This window comes from Lissotriton helveticus, chromosome 5_1 (assembly GCF_964261635.1).
Source record: "Lissotriton helveticus chromosome 5_1, aLisHel1.1, whole genome shotgun sequence".
NCBI classification, from domain to species: domain Eukaryota; kingdom Metazoa; phylum Chordata; class Amphibia; order Caudata; family Salamandridae; genus Lissotriton; species Lissotriton helveticus.
This window is the reverse complement of record NC_136065.1, coordinates 127,425,084-127,441,335: the sequence shown is the minus strand read 5'-3', so window position 1 is coordinate 127,441,335 and position 16,252 is coordinate 127,425,084. Positions and strand designations below refer to the sequence as shown.

Below are 16,252 nucleotides of genomic sequence, written 5' to 3'. Positions count from 1 at the left end.
TTCATTGGTTGACTTTGCAGGACAGTCATCAAGGATACCATTTTTGGTTTATTTGTTCAGGTATTATTTATTAAATTTGTATATTTATAAAGCGCTAAAGGTTACTGAGGCCACTTCAGAGCACTGACCAGAAAGTAAAAATACATCAATGAGACGATCCGTATAGGTGATTGTTATGAGCTCATTAAGATGCGTAGGAAGAACCTAGATCTGGCGTTCTTCCGTCACTCCTGTGTAGATGTGCAATTGAAAACCTGTTTGTAAAGTTTGGGTTTCAGATGTTTCCAGAACTGAAAGTGATGGGATATAATACGGAAGCGGGGGCTCAGGCGATTCCATCGTTTCAGGCCATGGTACCCAAGGATCTTCCTCCTGAAGTCTCTTGAGTGGGAGTTGTTTGAGGTACGCAGATTTCTGGCTGGTGCAGTGACATGAATGTTCTTCAAGAGGATTCAGACCTTTGCCTCGTAAGCTTTGTACACAGTATATAGGGTTTGAGTTTACTAGCTCCTGAGTTAAACTGGGAGCTAATGCAGAGCTTCCAGGACAGGCGTATTACAGTGTCTTTATCATAAATGCAGATGCATCCTTTCTGCCTTGATGTTGCCGTCTCTGAACTCTAGTGATGAGTTGTTTTTGCTGGAGACCAGTGTAGACTCAGTTGCAGCAGTGTAGTCGATCATTACTTTGGAGGAGTAGAGATTTGGAACTTGGATTGACTACTCGTTTGGTCTGTGGAGTGAACTGAAGTTCCAGCTCAAAAATGAGGCCCGGTATCTGACATGTAGGGAAGAGCTGGCAGAGAAGCCTAGGTTTCACGGCAAGAACGTGCCTCGGAACCAGCCCTCCTGGTATTAGAACTTCGATCGACTTTACAAAGAATTAGGACTTTGGTGTGATTGGTTTGACTTTGATGGGTTCAGACAAAGAAACCTTTCCTTACCCAAAAGTAGACATGAGTTGGCCATTTCTCAATACCAGTGCTCATCATCTGGATGTTCTCAAGGTGGATGTGCGTCAGTATGGCATCCTTGTACTGTGTTTGTTGTGTCAGGAGTGATACTTGGGTGCTGTGGGGGTGGGCTCAATCCCAAGGGCCTGCTCATGTGTTTTATTGTAATAATAGATGCACAGTTTGGCAGCATGTAGGTATGGTGAGCAGCATACTCTGCCCTTGGAAGAAACTCACATAACACTAATGCGGTATCGAATGTGATGTCTCTTTCCTGAAGCACTGTGATCGCATGTAATATGTACTGAATCATTGTCCTCTAAAAGAGCAATGTACCTGCCTGTCATCTCTTCTCCACAACGTTTTATTTCCAATTGCAAGTAAGTTAGGTGTATATTAAAGGCAGCCACACCCTTTAAAGTCTTCAAAGTTGAGTAGACCTGAATTACCAGTTATTATAAACAATACACTCTATCAACATTATCACATTTCCTATATTGAACGTGCTGCCTTTTCCTGATTGTTTTTCCTCCTGATATTTGAAAATCTGTGCCGCAATATCCTGGGGGGTCTGTATACTGAACATACCATGGCAACAATTCAGAGCTTTCAATGTGAACATTTCCTTACAGGAAGAGGAGTTTTCAACCCTTTCCAGCTTACAATGGTGGGAAGCTATGCATGGCACATGGGAGCAATAATCAGGCCTCTCACTTAAACATAACAAGTAGCCCTTGGGTTAATTAAACACTGCTGCTTCATGACCTTCCTTTTATGGAGAAGGTATGTGTTTCTAGTTTGAATTCACACTGAGCGTGGATGGATATGTTCTGCAGTTTGCTACTTGGGTGAATCACACCCCCTTGGACTTTCTTTCCTTTAGAAAGGCAATGTACTGAACTTTTCTTGGACCTTGCATGAGAAGCGCATCCTCTCCATGCGTGGCTCACAGTGTTTTATGGGATTTAAAAAAAAAAAGATATTTACGTTTCTATCAGTACTTATATATATTTGCTTTTTTGGATGAAAAAAATAAGTTGCAACTAGTGTATTTTCAGTTTTCACATCTATAAGCTCATACTTAAATATGATGTCCCTTTGGTTATAGTGTAATACAAAGCCATGTAGAATCAATGGTGGTGGAACATGTATGAGGATATGGGTGGTGGCCAGCGGCATCAACCCACCAAAATCTAAGGGCTGTGAAAAATGCAAATGGTACGTAAACACCAATAATACTAAATGAGCAAGTCCCCATAAAAAGGTGGGGACTAATTTAAGGACCAATAGGGCATTTTAGAGCCCATGTTCACAAACATATGGCTAATATGAGGAGGTGAAGGTTATTGCCATTTATAGATAATACATCCTCAGCCTCCTCAAAAGAAATTGGCTGTTGTGAAGCTAATGTGCTAGAAATTACCACTGGAATTGCAACTCAGTTTCCACTAGGGAGGGGCTGAGCCTTAATTTACTTTCACAGTTTACAATAGTCTGGTGTAAAGACAGGCCTGTGGAAGCAAGTTGTCTCAACTCAAACTAGCACTGTTGTAAGAGACTTCCACCCATGGGTGGACAGATTCCTAGACACAACTCTGCTGGCGATTTTACCATGTGGATATGTGAAGCGAGAAAGGTTTGTCTCAATCCAACTCCTGGGCAGTGCCATTTCTCTGGTTGGCTACAGGTGTGACCCATCACAAAACCACCTCACATCAGGAACATTCTACCTCAGAGGAGAGGCAGGGAGGACTGGGGCAGGTAAAGAACTTTCCTTCACTTCATACACCGAGCACACTACACACCGGATAAAGTATCTCGTAAAGACGGGCCGCTGTCCTAGATGTAACTCCAAACATGCAGGGTTTTTCTCTTAGATTGGATATTTTTCTTCATACAGACATACTGGATAACTAACAGGGTTTGTGATATGATAGGAAACAGTGTGGGGATGTGACCTGTAGGTGCGTTACTTGGAAATGTCAATGTGATACCACCTGGGGTAAGCAGACTAGCCTCTCTGGCTTTCTTGATGGCCGAGAGAAGGGTGGATCTGCATGCATTGATGCAGGTATAATGTTCCCCAAAAAAGACTAACTCAGAGTCTTAGCTCAATGTAATGAAAGGAGGGGGGAATTTGCTACTGTTCAGCTTCCTACTTCAAGACCAAAAGACTTTTGGAGCCCGTTACGGCTCTACTTTGCTCGAACGGAGGATTGAGAAGATTCCCACATGGCTGATATGTTGCTATAGATTGTGTGGTTTTCCCTCTCTCTGTTATAAAGCTGGGTCTGTGCGCAAGAAAATGTATTAAAGTAGGAAATGGGAGCAATAGTCTGGAAATACTGAGCCATTGACGATTATTGATTGAGATACAGTCACACACAGTACATTTGTCCCATAATATCATTAACTGAGGTACTACTGGTGTACATGCTTTATCTGAGAGTGGTTGGAATTATCACGTTAACTTCCATATATACCCGCCAAATATGTTTGACATTAAGAGGTGCACACTATAAAGGTGTACATTTTGTTCTTATTCTGTAGCCCTGACATTTGAATTTCAAATAAAGTTTATAAAATGAAAAAAAAGTTCCATGTTCTTTTGCTGTTGCCACTGGGATTGGGCAAAAAGATTACATAATTCTGTTTACAGAAGTGTAATAATTTTCAAACTTCCTAATTCTGTCTCTGGCCAATACACGAACAAGCTCCCAAACCTCTCAATAAAACAACTTATATAAAAGTGTCTTTGAGAAAAGATGTATTACCCTTCAGTACTCTCCCTTGGAACCGTTCTTCTTGGAGAACTTGGCCAAGAAAAGAGACCAATTCCAAACAAGAAGAGTTTTGTGGCCTACGTCTTCGCATGTTCCCTCTCTACGACTGCCAGATCGCTCCTTGCCAGAAGAACACAACTTTACCAGTCGTGTCCATGTAGAAATCATTGTGTGGCCAGTTGGGTTAATTGTAATCAAGAGAGTACAAGTGTCGGGTTGCACCATATTTGTTAAATTAAAGCACATACTGGATAGATGGACTACTGACAGAAAGCAATCTGGCACCACATCCTCAACTCTGGTGTGGGCTATTCCATCGCAGGACCAAGTGCTTCCATCATGGAAGCCAAGCAGAGTAGTTCCTCCTCTAATCCTCCCCTGCCCCGCTGCATCATAGATATGAAGAGCACTTGCAAATGTCTGTGTAACCCCCTAGGCTTGTCCATACCCCTGCAGCAGGAAGACAAGCTGACCCCAGTCTGACACTTATCAGTCAACCCACAGGCCTTCCCATCTCCCAAGTCTGTTGTGATACATGCATATTAATTAGTTAATATTATTTGTCCCAAGAAATCATACATAATATACATACAAAGAGAGGCTTTTGGTCAATGGGCTTAATCCATTGAGCTGTTAATTTGTCTTTCACATTTTGCTTCCTCCCACCACACCGCACAGAATGGGGCAATGTGTCCACCCACTTAACCCGTTGGCTCCCTCCACTTTGAGTGACTGTACACAGCTTTTGCGCTTGGTTCACTCCCGCCTGAAAATAGTTCATTTGAATCTAGCTGCAAAGCAGTTCAAAAGAGTGCTTTTTAATTTTATGTATGTTTTATTAACTTTAAATACAGGCCATATTGTATTAAAGTTTTTAAATACTATTTAACAAAGATATTTGTAGGGAATTTGTGATATAAATACCTTTTCAGGTGTTGGAAAACTTATGAACAAAATAATTTGATTGATTCAAGATCTATTGAATATTTCAAAGTTTGGTTAAAACATTTTCCATGGTGTTGAAAATATATGTCAGAAAATACAGTATTGTAAATATATATTGTGTTTTTGTTGTGGCAGAATGCCGGTAATAAATTGTATTGCTAGGCCAATGCACTGACGTCCATATGTATTTGAAAGTTGAAGCTCCCTACGAATATTTTTGTTAAATATACATATCGACTTGATTGGGCACCAGTCGAGTTGATGAGCATGCGCAGGAGCGTTGATATCCTAGCAGAAATATCGTTAGGATTTTAAATAACATTGTAACATTGAAGCTGTCTTCATTTTGAAAGCTTGGTTGGATGGCTATTTGTTCTTGTCTCCTACACTAATAATGATAATAATAATAATAATAAATACAGTGCATGCCTCACTTGCAAAGCAACCACATCTGTGACTGTTTTTTAAATGTAAAATATTGATTGCACCAATAAGAGCAGGCAGTTTAGGTGACGGCATACTTTCTTTTGTTCTTAACCTTTTTTGTGGCTTATAGTTACAATAAATATTTTAGTTAAAAAAATACCCATTGCACTAGATTGCCATGGTTAGACCAACTGACTTTGCCAATGCTTGATATTTATTGTTTCATCTAACAGCAGGCATATTTGGATACGTGCTTTGAACAAGGGACTCGGGCCATTTAAACAAAGGCTGTAATGACAAGGAAGTGATTCAAATAGCAACTGATCCCCACAATGGTACAGTAGTTCACTAGGTTACTGAGCAAGCATGCTTGGTTGAATACTATTGGTTTAAAAAAAATGACATGAAAGTATGTAAATATGTGGAACATTGCATATCACAACATTAGGAAACACAATGATGTGCATGTAGAACACAACGCCAATTTGAGAGGTAATGCATAACGTTTCACTGGATTTTAGATCCCATTCAGTGCTTTTCAGCTAAAAATAAGACACAACAAGCAATAACTCGACCACTCCATCCTTTTGCACCTTTCTGCCAACACATTTCCTACCAGCATTTTACTGTGAGCATGGACAGGGATGCATCGGGCTGTGCTATGGACTTATCAGGTAAATGACACCATAAAATGGTATCACACTAGTGGGCATATTTGTGAGCGCTTTGTGTTGTGCTTGCACCACGCAACGTTGTACATGCATGACACAAACCTTTTTAGTCATATTTATGGAGCCACGCAAAGCTTGAAATATATGGAGTAATGCAACACAGCACAAACCGCTGTGTTGCATTACTCTGTGCAAGGGAGGCGTTCCATGGGCGTTGCGGTGGGTGTTCCCGGTCAAATCCCATGCTTTTTTACACATTCCCAGATTTACAAAACCTGGTACACCTCGGAATGCGCCAGAAAGACACGCCTCCTCAGGTGAGGTGTAACGAGTAGAAATATGTTTATTTCTCCTTGTTTTTCACTCTTTCTAAGTGTGCTGCACAAAAACAATCCTGCGTACAACACAGGCAGCCTTACTCCATGGTGCAAGGGAGCCTGAGTTGGCATTTGGCTACCAAAAATGGCGCCAGCACAGGTGGAAACGACATGAATGCACTGTATTGGATAAGTACAGCGCATTCCTGCCCTTTCCCGGTAGCGCAGGGCAGCGTGGTATGGTGACTTGCTGTGCTGCCCTGTGCCACAATTCTCGTAAATCTGTCCCTAGATGCCTTGAAAGAATTCATACAAACAGTAATATGTGCAAATAACAGGCTTTCAAGTGCCACTACCTAAGGAGGACAAAAAATGTCATTGCATCGGAACAATACCTTAGACTTGCATGTTGCCTCACAAAATACCACAAGTTTGGGGTTTCAGTTGTGTCAAGTTTAAATCATACAAATCTAGAGTATTCATAGAAGAAAATTAAATGGATGTGCTGTGGGGTTCTTTGATCCCACTAAAATGATAGTCAATCTTCATCACTAGGTGCAGAACTCCAAATGTGTAGGTAATAGCACACCTGGTTAATACTGCATCATGCCAGGTAATACCACAACTGACAAATACTGCCCCACACTATACAATAGCACATCTGGTAAATTCTGCACCAAGCCAGGCAGTAGCACAACTGGTAAAAACTGCACCACGTCAGGTAAAAGTACATCTGGTAAAAACTGCACCACGTCAGGTAATTACATAACTTACACCTACTGCACCACACCATGTAATACCACATCTGGTAAATACTGCTCCAAGACAGGTAGTGGCACAACTGGTAAAAACTGTACCACGTCAGGTAATAGCACACCTGGTAAATACTGCACCAAGCCAGGTAATAGCACATAGTGCTTAATTTGTGCCAGTGGTTCCCATGGGTGACCCCAGCACTTAATTGTCAACACCGGCACATTTCACAGTCTGTCACATGGTGGCGCTGTTTGTTTAATTCTTAAATTAGCATTAAAACAGTTATTTAATAATTTAATGTTCTTAATTGGGATGATAGACTGCCACAGCCCTTCAATCTCTCCATTCCCACTGGCTTTCCCCTTTTCTGCATTGTACCATAACACCAACTGTAGATATTTAAATCTAGAGAACCCTGGCCCAATCTTTGCTCTCAGGTATTCCCATGGGTGTATCCCCCCAGAGTCTACAAGCTCGGCCCAGGTAGTGATGCCCGCCCTTCTTATGGGCAACGCCAAACTGTCTCTGAGGCGACCCGGTGTTCCTGGTGCATCCCAAACAGGGGCACTGTCCGAATAGTATCCTATGCCCCAGCTACATCTGAGCCAATACCATAGCTCCAAGGCCGCCCTCACAACCTTCAGGCGTACCCGCTTGAAGAATTTTGGTGACCCAAACTTATATAGAAAAGCCTCACCATCTCCTCCTCCCTCCGCTCTCGCCATTTCTCCTAGCAGTCTGCCCCAAACTGACTCCTCTGGTTTAACAAGTAGCATCCGGATGCTTTTAAACTGGAATGCTGCTGCATATAACCTCACATCAGGAAGAGCTAGCCCGCCTTTCTTTAATCTGCGTCTAAGTTTTTTCCACGCCAATCGGACCCCTTTTTCTCCCCACACAAAGCTCCCAATCTTACTCTGTACCTTACTTAAGCTTTTTTTCATAAATGTTAATGGTATGGAGGAAAATAAGTAAGACAGCTTGGGAAGAATGACCATCTTTACCAAATTGGTTTTTCCATAAATGGTTAAGGGAAGGTTCCTCCAACTACTAAAGACCCCATCTATTTCTTTAATGACCCTATTGAGATTAATCTGAGGTATCTTCTCCAAGTCCTTGACGATATAGATCCCCAGATATCTCAGCTCTGCGCTGACTCTTCCTGACCACTCCAGATTCCAGCACATCACCTCTGTCTTAGTTTTATTGACTAAATACCCAGATAAGGACCCAAATTCACCCATAAGCTCCTCTACCCTCGGGATCGCCACCTCGGGGTCATTCGTGACCAATATTAGGTCATGGGAAATAAAGAGCTATTTCAGAACTATATCGTTCAGATCTAAAGGGATGGATTAGATCGTCCAATCTCATCGCCTGTGCCAATGGCTCCATATATATATATTAAATAAAAGGGGCGAGATCGGGCAACCCTGCCTGGTTCCTCTCTGGATGTTAAAGCTCGGTGTAAGTAGCCCATTTAGCAGGATTCGGGCGGAGGCACCCTGATAACAGTTCTGCAAGGTTTGTATAAAGATGGAACCAAACCCCATTACCTTCAGAACCTCCCAAAGATACACCCAACAGACTCTGTCAAAGGCCTTGGCCGCGTCTAGAGCGACCAAGGTTTCATTGGTATTTTTTGGAGTTTATGGCCGACTCAGCCAGACCCTCTCTCAGAAAAACAGAGGCTTATTAATGTATTTGGTATTGCTGGCCCGAAGGGAAATCTGTAAAAGGTGGAACGACCCCCTACCCCCACAAAGGGAGGATTGGCTGAAGGCCTCATTTGTCATGGCTCGCCTAGACTACGAGGGTACAGAAGATAAGCCATCAAACATCTGGCATCCTTTTGTGAGTTGGGGCCAAAATTTAAGATTAATATAATTGGTCTGATGATTACACCAAGCTCCCTCACGAAAAGGGACCGGTCGGACGACCCAAGCGAGTGCGGTAAGCCGGAGGGGCCACAAATTGCAAGAGCGGCTTCGTAAGACCCGCAGAGGCTTGATAGGTGAGATGAGGACCAAAAATAAGTAAATAAATAATTTTAAATAAATGTCATGTTAATTAAAAATTACTAATACCTGCTGCGCAAACCATTCTCATAGCTTTGTGTGGCATTGAATCGTCTGAAGTGTTACACTTATAGGAGTGTGATGGTTAGTAGTCTTATTGGTACAGCCTTTGGCAGCGCAGGCGGGGGTAATGGGTAGTGCAAGCTGCTGTGGCCTCCTGATGAGGCACTGATAGCACAACTGGTAAATACTGCACCACACCAGATAATAGCACAACTGAGAAATACTGCACCACACCAGATAATAGCACAACAGAGAAATACTGCACCACACCAGATAATAGCACAACTGGTAAATACTGCACCACACCAGATAATAGCACAACTGAGAAATACTGCACCACACCAGATAATAGCACAACTGAGAAATACTCTACCACCCCAGGTAATAGCACAACTGAGAAATACTGCACCACACCAGATAATAGCACAACTGAGAAATACTGCACCACACCAGATAATAGCACAACTGAGAAATACTGCACCACACCAGATAATAGCACAACTGAGAAATACTGCACCACACCAGATAATAGCACAACTGAGAAATACTCTACCACCCCAGGTAATAGCACAACTGAGAAATACTGCACCACACCAGATAATAGCACAACTGAGAAATACTGCACCACACCAGATAATAGCACAACTGAGAAATACTCTACCACCCCAGGTAATAGTACATCACGTAAATACTGCATCATGCCAGGTAATAGCACAACTGCTAAATATTGCATCAAGCTAGGTAATAGCATACCTGGTGACTACTGCACCACACCAGGTAATAGCACAATTGGTAAATAACGCACCAAGCCAAATAATAGCACACCTTGTAAATAATGAACCACGCCAAGTAATAGCACAGCTGGTAAATACTGAACGACTCTGGGTAAAAGCATAACTGGTAAATACCGCACCACACCCTGCAAATACCACACCACACCAGGTCATAGCACACCTAGTAAATACTGCACCACATCTGTACTTACCAGGTGTTATTACCTCCCATAGCCCCCGCATGATGAGCCCTTGCTGCTGATATGTTTTGTAATACTTAGCATGTAAAACAAGCATTTCTTTTTAATTATATATGTTAAAAAAAATGACACATACTAATCTTCTCCTTTCATGCCACTGAACCCCAGCACAGTGTTACTAGGGTCAAGTAACAGCATGACCCCACTTTGCAGTCAGAAAAAGGAAAAACAAACACGGTGAAGGAATTATCAGCTGTTGGTCAGGAGAAGCTGTTTGACATTTGACCCCTGTCTTTGAAAAACAAACATGCAAAGTCCTCTTTCTAATTTTAACAGTGAACTTGCACCCCTGGTGCCAGCAGCTCTGTGTACAATATACAGGGTGCTCGCATGAAAATATTAGCATTGTGGGCTAGCACTTGTGCATATCTGCAGCTATTTATGCATGCGTTATGCATCTTAGCCCATTATTATTATTATTGCATTTTTGTTTACTGAATATCTCTCTACCTACCTATCTATCCGTCCGTCTGTCTGTCCATTTATGCATCCATTTATCTATCTACATACATATATACACACAACTGGGAGCAGTGTTTCTGATTGGATAAACAGATCTACCATTACCGGAAAGTAAGGAATACCCATGAACTGGAAAAATTACTCCCACATGGAATCAAGAAACCTGAAAGTTCTGTAATGGGTTAATGCGTGTTGTTTTCGCAGCGCGCGCCTCCTGTACCTTGTTTGGATACTCTACAGTAGTTCCAGGTCGTGCACCGGCGTAGATATCACATGCCCACGTATCACTGTGATACTTTCAGCCCTTCTGGTTCACCAACATCCTTAAAGTACCTAATTAACGGGAAACTACAAGACCCAGAATGCAACGTTTTGGCTGAAAAAACCAAGATTGGCAGAATATGTTGCATGTGGCAGGAGCCTTCTAAGACAGGTGTTGTGTACTTACATTAAATTACTCCAAGAAGGACACAGTTTGTTTTCAACCAAGGTTAAAGAGGGGGCCACTCAATGTGATGGGAAACTGGGGGGCGGGGGGGGGGGGGAGTGGGGGGACAGACAGCAGTTGTTTCAAACACTCTGAAATTGGACTATTTTCAGGGACTCTGCGAACTCGTAAGGCTCCATGCATTCATGTTTATTCCTACACTCTTTCATTCACATTCATATGATTGAGTTTTCAGGGTAGCTCGGTTGGTTAATGTACCTATTGGAGCAATTGCAGCGAAACCCGAAGGCCTTATCTTAATAAAAACCCAGGCACAACCATCTCTGCCATTTTCATAGATATAATGGAACTCCTCCAACAATCGCTGTTTTATTGTTGCATGCTGGGACTTGTAGGCGCACTTACAATGGGGAGCGCAAACTACAAGCTGTAGAATTGGCGAAAATGCAAGGCTCGCTTGAAGGTGACTGTGATAACATGAGGCCAGGAGGCAACTGATATTCTAGTTATGCACAGCTGCCAGGTTTCCCAGTTCCATGCGTGGTTAAATTGGCCAGTACCAGTTTTCTCTTAGAATTGTGGGACTTTTAGTCTTATTTAAGACACTATCAAGTCAGGACTACAAATGGGCTGTACTATCTAGCCATGCATGGACCTGGGAAACTTGGCAGCTATGGTTATGAGAGCGACCTTCTGCCATCCTGGTTTTTCAGCCAACAGCGTGCATGTTGAGCCCTGTAGGCCCATGTTTACGTGTTTAAATGAAAACACTTCAAGATCCAGAATGCTTAGTGCCACTGGCTGAAATGTCAGGACTGGCTGAACGTCAGTCTGCTTACAGAGGACGAGTTGATATCAGTGCATGAAATAAAAAAGCCCATCACATGATCATGATAGGGAAGAATCTTCCAGTAGAGGGGTGGACGCCAGGGAGGAGAGGGCCTTTTAGGCAGGGGGAGCCAGAAACTGTGGGTGCTGTTTTGTGATCTCAGGTGGCCCCAGGGCTTTGAGTGGGATGAAAAAACTGGGGGGGGGGGTCTTTCAAAGGGGCGTGGCCACTGTAATTAAGGGTGTGGCTTAAACAGACTTAAACAGACTTAAACAAAAATCTGTGCCTACCATAGTGAACCGCCCGACATGTATTTTGCTGTTTCTGTCATTGTATCCTGATATATAATACAATAAGTAACATCATACCTACAACAGGTCCGGACTATTTGCTTTGTCAATGGTTGTTAGTTGCATAAAATAAATAAGCAGCAAAACTATGGGTTGTATATAATAATGAAAAAGCTTCCACTGAAAGCCCTGATGACACCATGACGATGTTGCTGCTCCTGAGTTTCAAAAAGAGAAAGGAAATCCAGAGAGAAAATGTCTCTCTTTAAAGGATTTCCCTTCCCCTACAACGCTCACCTGGTAGGACGTCATGCCGTAACTTCTCCACTAGTGAGAAGTGAGCAGTGTGAGCAGCACACATCGATGTGCCTGCCAGGGGTGGAGTGGGAACCACAACCGGCCCTGGCAAAGTGTTTGGCCGGTCCCCTCCCCACTCGGGGGGTTGGAGGTGCCGCCGAGCTCTTTGCCGGGGCCGGTTTTCGGCTGATTTTGGTACAGGGCCGATTTTGCAGCTATGCTGCAAAAACGGCCCTGTAACAAAAACGGCCCCCAATGGGGCCCAAAACCGGCCCCCACCTGTGCGGCGCACCGGGGGATTGCCCGAGGCCCGGTATGGCCAGTCCGGCCCTGGTGTCTGCTGTCACTGCGGTCCAGAAAAAAACAGACCGCCGTGCCAGGGCACGAAACAGATCCCGATAGAGACCTGTTTCGAGGCCCCCTTTAAAAAACTGCCGGTGCTCAGCACCGGTGAGACCCGGCCCACTTAAAGCCCTGGGTGGCTCCATCATGCCATGTGTTCGAAGCTCCCCCAGTATCTGCGGCTGTAGTCATCATATAAAACCAACCTACAAGCTGCAAAATTCCTGGACTGGATGGTACTCAAGCATGAGAGCTCTGTGTTTTCATATCAATATCACATTCTATAAAATATCAGACTTGAGTGTTATTTTATACCTGGCATACAAAGATACCTCAGATTAGATTAGCTTAATTCATCATGTGCTTTTTTAGGTCTGGCCTAGAGACAGCCCTAATCTCTGTACCCTCCAGTTTTACATTTTTTTAATGAAAATACACATGTGCATACACACAGGGGCTTTTGGTCTGCCCTCGTCCTCCATTGGTCTGTTGAAGTGTCATTCACATTTGTTTCTGCCCCCCCACAGCATTCTATTCTGATTGCCCTGGGTAAGTCCACTGTAACCCTTATCTCTTTTCCCTTGTGAGTGATGGTCTTTTGCATTACTACCTGTGCACGGCTTTTTGAAAAGCAGTGTGCTTCAGTGCTACGGATGGTGTGCTTGGCAGGTGTCGGCATTCCTTTGTATATATGTTTAGCATCTGTCATTCGCATATTGCATTTTTTTTTGCAATTTTTTTTTTAAATTGCACAGTTGCCACATTCAGACCGGGTGGGCATCCTGGTTCACCGACGACCTCAAGGACTCCAAGAAGACCTGCCGCACCCTCGAGAAAGCCTGGCTCCTCGACCGGACCACCGACAACATGACCGCCCTCAAACACGCTACCCGCAAGCACCACCAGCTCATCCGCACCACCAAGAAGAAATCCCTGAAGGAACGACTGGACAACAACGCCCACGACAGCAAAGAGCTCTTCACTATCGTCAAGGAGTTCTCCAACCCCAGCACCGGCACCAACGACATCACTCCGTCACAAGACCTCTGCGACTCCCTCGCCTCGTTCTTCCACCGCAAGATCGCCGACATCCACAACAGCTTTGGCGCCCCACCCACGCACCCAACCGTCGAACCAACGCCCCCCACCGCCACCCTTCGCACCTGGACCACAGTGACCACCGAAGACACAGCCCGCACGATGAACACCATCCACTCCGGATCACCGACCCCTGCCCACACCACGTCTTCAACAAGGCCGACTCCACCATCGCACCCCTACTCCGGAACATCATCAACGCCTCCTTCAACACCGCCACCTTCCCGGAGAGCTGGAAGCACGCCGAGATCAGCGCCCTCCTGAAGAAACCTACAGCGGACCCCACCGATCTCAAAAACTTCCGCCCCATCTCGCTCCTCCCTTTTCCTGCTAAAGCCATCGAGAAGATCGTCAACAGACAGCTGACCGCCTTCCTCGAGACGAACGGATCCCTCGACCCCTCGCAGTCCGGCTTCAGAGCCAACCACAGCACCGAGACCGCCCTCATCGCAGCCACCGACGACATCCGGACCCTGCTCGACAAGGGGAAAACAGTGGCCCTCATCCTCCTGGACCTCTCCGCTGCGTTCGACACGGTCTGCCACCGCACCCTAGTCCAGCGCCTCAGCAACATCGGTATCCAAGAGAAGGCACTGGAGTGGATCATCTCGTTCCTCGCCGGTAGAACACAAAGAGTCCGCCTCCCCCCGTTTCGCTGCGAGGCCACCGAAGTCATCTGCGGCGTCCCGCAAGGATCTTCACTCAGCCCCACCCTCTTCAACATCTACATGAAACCTCTCGCAGCCATCGCACGCCAGCACAACCTCAACATCATCTCTTACGCCGACGACACCCAGCTGATCCTCTCCCTCACCAGAGACCCCGACACCGCCAGAACCTGCCTACACGAAGGGATGAAAGACGTCGCCGAGTGGATGAAGGACAGCCGCCTGAAACTGAACTCGGACAAGACGGAAGTCCTCATCCTGGGATCTTCGTCCTCCACCTGGGACGACTCCTGGTGGCCCCCAGCCCTGGGCACCGCACCCAAGCCAACCGACCACGCACGCAACCTGGGCTTCATCCTGGACCCTTCCCTCTCGATGACCAGACAAGTCAACGCCGTCTCCTCATCGTGCTTCAACACCCTGCGTATGCTTCGCAAGATCTTCCGCTGGATCCCGACCGAGACCAGGAAGACTGTCACCCAGGCCCTCGTCACCAGCCGACTGGACTACGGAAACGCCCTCTACGCCGGAACCACAGCCAAGCTACAGAAAAGACTCCAGCGCATCCAGAACGCCTCCGCCCGACTCATCCTGGATGTCCCCCGACGCAGCCACATCTCCAGCCACCTGAGGAACCTGCACTGGCTCCCCGTCGACAAAAGGATCACGTTCCGGCTCCTCACCCACGCACACAAGTCTCTCCACGACCTGGGCCCCAAGTACCTCAACGACCGCCTGACCTTCTACATGCCCACCCGCCAGCTACGGTCCACCAGCCTCGCCCTCGCAGCCGTACCACGCATCCGAAGAGCCACCGCCGGAGGAAGATCCTTCTCTTACCTGGCTGCCAAGACTTGGAACTCCCTCCCCATCCACCTTCGGCTGACCCAGGACCATCTCGCCTTCAGGAAACAACTCAAGACCTGGCTGTTCGAGCAGTAGCATACCCCTCCCCCCAAGCGCCTTGAGACCCTCCCGGGTGAGTAGTGCGCTATACAAATGGCATGATTGATTGATTGATTGGGTTTGCCATTGTGTGTTTTAAATCTGGCACATATGTATGTTTGTTCCACATGCAGAATTTGAAATTCAAATATTACCAGAATGTTCAAGTCTGTGCTTGGGTACCTTATCCAGCTCAGGTTTTTTCTTCACATTCTGGAATCCTGTTGACGCCATTAAAAATGAGAACATCAAGTCCCAAAATGTAAAAAAAAAACTGGATTGGATGAGCTCACTAGGAAACTTGAGAGCTCTGCTTTTAGCCAACCCTGGCTTTTTAGCCAGGAGTTCCTTGGAAATGCTAAGAGCGGTTTGAGCTGAGGCATCCAGGCATGCAAAGAGTTACTGCATGCAAAGTCAGCAGTTGTTGGTATTTTCACACATAACATGGGAATTCTTGGAAGGTATGAAGTATGGAAATAAAAACGAAACAGTGCAGCAGGGTCGACTCAGACCCGACATGGAAGAGATGGAAACCTTGTGGGTCACTTACCTGTGAAACCCAGACTAGCATAGAAAGAAAACTGAAATTAGAGATTTTATGAAAACATATACCACCACACATACATTATCAAGAAAACCCCATACAGGGAACCAGCAAATGCCATACGCTGCCTAGTGTCATGTGTGAGTACAGATGAATACTGTAATTTTTCTTTGGATTCTGATTGTGGTACTTTTGTGCTTTAAAATATAAATGCAGGGCACGAGAAGCTGAATGAAAGGAAAACTCTGAACTGGATGACAAAGATTTCAAGTTTACCAGGGCCATGCGTAAATATCTAATCCATGCCTAGATTTGTATTGCATTCTGGGGATTGTAGTCCATCTTTTACATTGCTATCAGCAGAA

At 45.1% G+C, this 16,252-nt stretch overlaps 1 protein-coding gene across 2 annotated transcripts in view; it reads left to right on the top strand.

Moving 5' to 3' along the window:
• The window catches only part of GSN (gelsolin), a 152,465-nt gene that overhangs the window by 16,131 nt on the left and 120,082 nt on the right, over positions 1–16,252 (top strand). The gene's annotated exons all lie outside the window — the stretch shown is intronic.